This window comes from Danio rerio, chromosome 8 (genome assembly GCF_052040795.2).
Source record: "Danio rerio strain M-AB ecotype USA chromosome 8, GRCz13ab, whole genome shotgun sequence".
Classification (NCBI taxonomy): Eukaryota; Metazoa; Chordata; class Actinopteri; order Cypriniformes; family Danionidae; genus Danio; species Danio rerio.
The window spans coordinates 35,756,256-35,763,309 of NC_141028.1; positions in this window are offsets into that span (position 1 = coordinate 35,756,256).

The window sequence follows — 7,054 nt, forward strand, 5'->3', positions numbered from 1 at the left end:
TTACTCACCCTCAAGCCATCCTCAGTGTATATTACTTTTTTATGTCAGAATAACTCAGCTGGAGTAGTTTTAAATTTAAACTCTGGCTTTTCCATGATGGATTATGGTGTTGGATAGTGACTTTTATTTTGAAGTTTCCAAAAAAAATCCATTGTAAAACTAAAGCTGTGGTCACACTAGAGTTTGATTATGCGATATTCTGTTGTACGGCGCTGCGAACAGGGGCGATATTAAACTAGATGATAGGACATTTAAAAAAGTGAGCGATTGGTCCATCTTTAAATTTCTGTTCAGGGAGGTCATGTTTTGATCCTCAATTGGTCTCACGCAGTCAAGTGATGGATTTCGCAGGTCAGAGTTCACCAAAAGTGACGCATGACCCTGCGTTTGACGCATTCGCATGCATCTGAATGGAGGTATGGGGAGAAAAGTATAGTGTGACCGCAGCTTAACTCATTCAAAGGGGGTTTACGCATGTCTTATGAAGCAAATCAATGTGTTTTTGATTTAATTACATCGCATTTAATTACAAACTCCAGTCTCTTTGTTGACTTATGTTGGTGGCCAAATACAGGAAATGTGCAACTGATGTATATGACGAAGGATGCTTTAAGTAAGACTGGTGGCATTGTAAGAGTAATATATTGTATAAAGTTAAACAGTAACATCAAGCCAACTAGTTAACTTGTTTGTCTTAGTATTCTGTAGTAAAAAAATACAAACAAACAAGCGAACAAAAGTAAGTGGTTAGTAAGTGGTTTCCGTTTATTCCCCAAGCTTCTGCTATGAATGGATCTTATGTCATACATCATACAGTACGTCGTTTACATCAGTTCGGATGCCACCAAAAGTTTGTTCATCAGACAGAAAAAAATATATAATACCTATCAAAGACCTAGCATGGCTCGAGGGTGAGTACGTTATGGGGTCATTTTAATTTTTGGATGAACAATAGTGCAGTTTTTGGTCATTGTCAAAATAAAAGTCTAGGACTTACACATCAAACATTTTCTATTACCATTGACGGACAATGTAACATGAATTGTCAATCCCCACAAGCACAGACTTTTATTAAATACTAATATTATTTAAGTAGGACAGCGCAGTTGCTCAGTGGTTAGCACTGTCGCTTCACAGCAAAAAGGTCGCTGGTTCAAGTCCCGGCTGGCCCAGGTTGCATTTCTGTATGGAGTTTGCCTGTTTTTAAAACATAAGCTGTAATAGTTATCAATTCATTCGGCTGTGGCAACCTCTAAAATAGACACTACGCCAAAGGAAAATGAATTAATCAATATTATTTAAGTATAATATATTTTATTGAACAACAATATGTAAGAAACAGCAATATATTTAAAAAAGAAAGTAGATTATTCCCATGTCTCAGCAAGATTTTTTTGCCAAATTAAAAGTTTTTGATCATTAAAATAAAACTTGTGTTTAATGTATAAAACTACAGCATTCACACTTATTCAAATAAACAACACTAACAGATCTATTGTATCTGTTTTAATTAAACTGTGAACGCAGCCTAAATGATCACACTTAAGTTTCTAATGTGTTTTAGAGCCAGATTTTTTTATTTAGAGCTCATGCTAAAAGAAATTGCCCCCTTTGTCACGAACAAAGCCATTGACATTGCACGTTTTCTGACTGGTGTCAAAATATTAAGTATAACCATATCTCTTCCAGGTGACACATTAATACAGTAGCTCAGTCTATACCGTCATGCCACCCAATCTCAGAGCCAAGACCTGCCGTATGGACTCAGCAAGCCATGAACGCTTTGTGAAAAATGCACTTCTCGGCCAGAATGCATGAGTGCAGACCCGAGGTAGCCTGTACTCAAGCCCTGCCTTTATCACATTACCAATTACGCATTATAAATAGCGCGCGGCTCGCTTTGTTTCCAAGGCTTACTCCATCACGCCATGCAGTCATCACTCAATCTGAAGCCCACACGGCGTCAACCTGCCCTACTTGCGCACAGTCACTCAGCTTTACCCCCCCTCCTGAAAAGACGCATGCTTCATTATGCTTGGCAGTAATGGCACCAACATTTGACACTCTTTGTTTGGGCTTAAGAAATCCCCGGCTGCGTGGCCGGAGAGAACGCGGTTCACAAAAGCGATCAGACCTGATTTCTGCCAAGTCATGCTGTAAATACCTGCTGTTTAGCCGTGAAGAGGAAAAGGGCCTCGATTTGGCAAGACAGCAAGGTCTATTCTGTAGTCGCTTGACATTGACATCATTATTTTGGCTCTTGGAGAGTCAGCAAATCAATGTCAAATATTAAAAACAAAACAAAAGTGTTTAATAAAACCACTTGCTTACAAATAGTTTTTTGTTTAAATGCCATAATATCAGAATTAAGGTTTTGTGGTTTTATGACCATGCATTTTTATTTGAGATTATAAAGGGTTATAATTCCAGAAAAGTATCATTATTATATTCTGATAGAAATGTATATATATATATATATAAATATATATATATATATATATATATATATATATATATATATATATATATATATATATATATATATATATATATATATATATATATATATATATATATATATCAAGCTTGGTTCAAATGCTTTAAGGACTCTTTTAACTTTTTGATCATGAATACAGTAAAACTTTGATACCATTTAATTATTCATTCATTCATTCATTCATTCATTCATTCATTCATTCATTTTTTTTCCGGCTTAGTTCCTTTAATAATCTGGGATCGACACAGTGGATTGAACCGCCAACTTATCCAGCATCTGTTTTACGCGGCGGATGCCCTTCCAGCTGCAACCCATCTCTGGGAAACATCCATACACACTCATACACTATGGACAATTTAGCCTACCCAATTCACCTATAGCGCATCTGTTTGGACTGTGGGGAAAACCGGACACCCAGAGGAAACCAACGCAAATGCAGGGAGATCATGCAAACTCCACACAGAAACGCCAAATGACCCGGCCAAGCCTCGAATCAGCAACCTTCTTGCTGTGAGGTGACAGCACTACCTACTGCGCCACTGCGTCGTCCACTTTGATACCATGAAATATAATTTACAATGTATGTTTTCTTTGTGAATATTGTAATTATAATTTAATTTTAATTTGTGAATAAAATAATTATAATAAATTGATATAATTTACTGTATTTGTAAAGATGGCTAAATCTCCCATATTATCAAACCCCAAGAACTATTAACTGATATTAACCAAAAAAAAAAAAAAAAAAAAAGACCAGGCAAGACCAGGAAATTTGTCATGCAGTAAAACAATAAATTTTCTAATCTGAGAAAAAGATCAGCTAGGAAATCAGTTGTTCAGCTGTCTTGATCATGCAACCTGAGCCCTCCTTACTGCACTCGACTTAACCTTCTCTACCAGGGGTGCGTTTCCAAAAACCGTTGTAAGCCAACTAAAGAAGCAAGATGTGCATTACAAACATAGTATGTTGATTCTGTGTTTTCCAATGAACATACGCAAACTGTGCCGCAAACTTTTATGCTTGCAACTACAACCCTGGAGCTGTAGTTAAAAACATAGTTCCTGGCTGTGTTTGGTTCCCACTTATCCCCCTTATGTCCTATCCATTCATTTATTAATTTTCTTTTTGGCTTAGTCCCTTTATTAATCTAGGGTCACCACAGCGAAATAAACTGCCAACTTATCTAGAATCTGTTTTACACAGCGGATGCCCTTCGAGCCACAACCTCACACAAAGTCTCACACATACACTATGGACAATTTTAGCTTACTCAATTCACCTACCACATGTCTTTGGACTGTGGGGGAAACCGGAGCACCTGGAGGAAATAATCCATCATTTAATAGAAGCATTCAATAATTTGGGCAGTTTGTTTGTTTGTCACCCTCTGAACATTGAAAGAGATTTTCTTCTGATCTCAGAGCCATGGTTTCCTGACAAGATGAAATTCTTAGCTCACAACCTCAGTTTCATTTCAAATAATCACTTAGCCGAAGTAAAGTTCTTTCTGATTTTCCCGTTTTCAAAATGCAGGTCCCACACAAACATATATCATAATTTTAATAAATAATAATAAAAAAATATTATTGTGGCTAATAAGACACAGTCCTGGAGCATGCATAATTATGATCTCGTGTGCAACATAACAGTCTGTGTTTTGTTCCAACTGGCCGGATTTTCACTTGGAATTTACACACAGGATTTACATCAGGAAACCATGGCATTTGAGGCTCACAGTGTTCCATTACCATGTACTCAACTTTTATTATTCAGCTATGGCAAGGTATATACAGATTTAATTTAATGGCACTTTAAAAAAGGTTGTGTTCACATTTAGTTTGATTAAACTCTGATGTGGTTACTCTATTAGGGTGCTTTCACCTTAGTTTTAATTGATTGTCCAAGCCCAAGTTCATATGATTCTGCTGATTATTTTTTTTAGAGTTTAGCAAACAGTGTCACATTAGTCAAACAAGTCATATTCTGACATAAACAAATAAGTCTGTGTGAAGAACAACATCAATGAAAAGAGTATTAAAGCCATTTTGGGAAATTTATGGAGCCAGAAATATGCCATAACAAATTAATAGGTTTTATAGGCTGATAAATGCCTAAGGGTAGTTGACACAACTTATCATTTTCACTTTCACACAGGTCAAAAATGAATATAATCAGTTTTGCCATCATTTATATTGCAGTAAATGGTTAAACATTTCTTTGCCTTCCATGGACTGAAACTGTTATTTATTTATTTATTTATTTATTTATTTATTTATTTATTTATTTTACATTTTTGAAACAAATTCAAAAACTTTTAATTTGTCCGACTGTCTTAAGCATCTACAGTGGGTTTACTCCCATCATATCTACAGAATTACATCTGTAAAAAGTCTGTTCTTAACTATGGTCTTCGGTCACAGGATAATTATTTACTGTCTGTTCCTAAAGTGCGGACTCAGATGGGAAAAAAAAGGCTTTTAAGTACGCAGCACCTTTTGCTTGGAATAATCTGCAAACACAGATGCAGTTCAAAGAAATTAATTTTACTACATGCTTTTAAAAAGACTATAAAAGATTTTGAAGTTGACAAACAGGTTTGTAGATGTTTTGAATAGTTTGTCAGTGTGATTCATGTTAACTGTAAATTGTTTTTTGTTTATTGTCTGTTGTGACAAGTATACTGCCTAATCTTGGCCAGGGCGTTTTTGTAAAAGAGATTTTTAATCTCAATGTGTCTTTCATGGTAAATAAAGGTTAGAATAATAATAATAATAATAATAATTATTATTATTATTATTAGTATTATTATTATTATTAGTAGTAGTATTATTATAGTTCAATAAATTACAGCTCTTAAAATTAAACAAAATTTATTTGTTAAATTATTCATAAATATCCCAGCTCTTATTTTGTTTTAATAAATGCAAAATTTTTTTTATACATCTATATATTTCTAAAAACATAGGGACTTGATAACTGAAAACCAAATCCTTTGGTGTGTCATTATATATGCTATTTTTGAATCGCAAAATTTCAATGAAAACTTTTAACTGGTTGAAGAAGTTTTTTCTCAGACTTTTTTTCAATATATAACCTTTTTGGAACCACTAAAAAAATTAGGTTTTGTTGTCCTTTGGTGTGACACCCCTATTTATTGAAAATGTATAACAACCCTGACAAGTCATGAAGAAAAAAATAAATATTCACACTTTCATATAACGAAGCACTATATATAGATAAGTATCTAGCAATGACAATAAATCACTCACTATTTTTATTTCATTAATAGACTTTCATATTTTTACTTGTCACACCATATGTCACATTTTTACAGTATAGTAAAAATAAGTAAAAACAGTGAAATAACTGATAAAGATAGTGACCCTTTATATTTCGTCAAACATCAGACTTTAAACTACATAAATCAAATATTTTCTTCAAAAATGGTTTGATAAAAAAGTATTTTTTTTTCTATTTGTCAACTATTAAATGATTCCATAAAGCCATTAATGTAAACAGATGCAAGTTAACCAATTTACAACTCATTCATTTGCAATTAAATTCCACCTTTCTCAGTTCGCTCATCAGTAAAGTGCAGCCTTCTGAAATGTTAAGAGTGTTTGCAGCTGGTGTGAGAGAAGATTGCACTGATGTGAGTGTGGAGGTTGAGGAGCGGCAGTGGTTTTCGGGAGAGTTATAGCTGTTGGTGAAATTAGACGTGCTTAGAGCCCTGCGGGCCACTGGGAATAAGAGACTGCTTTAAATGGAGGGTGGATTCATATCCCTAACTCACCCTCGCTAAATAAATCTTGGTGAATTTCCTACGAAAACATCGGGTACACTTTGTTTCGGTTGTCTTTGTGCTCTGTCTGGTAGTATGTCTTGTGAAAGGCCTGTGTGTTGTCATGTTGCCCTTCTTTCTTTACTGTTTTTTTTTTTTTTTATTCAGGGTGAATTATTTTAAGGCTTGCGTTTGAATACATTTTTAATGATAAATTATTACGCCGAATCATGCTGATGCCAACGAATGCATTTAAAGCTTGGCCTAGTGAAAGTTGGAAGCTCCAACAACAAACTTTGTGTTTTATAGCTTGGATTACCACTGCTTACCGACAATCCTTAGCAAATGTGGATCTGAAAAAAGCTGAATTGTACACCTTTGGTTTAATATGTTGCTGTCAGGTGAACATTTTTAATCTATATTGTAAAAAATGTTTGATATTATTATTATTATTAATAGTGATAGTAGTATTTCATCTTAGCAAAGTTAAGTAGTTTAAACCTTCAAAAAAAAAAAAAAAAAGCCTCATTCTGAAAACGTACCCTTATTACATTTCTGAAGATCGCGAATTACATAGCCAGAGGTACGTACGGCTGCATTTAATTTTTAAAACAAACGCTACTGGGCGGTATGACGCCATTCCTTGTTGTGCTTACTAGCTGACTGCTTACCTTCCTATGGATGGATCTCACTGTTACCAGTTTGTCCAGTTAGCTCGCCATGTACAGTACATTGGCGGTCTTGAGAGAGGAGATGACCACGACGTTAAGATTTT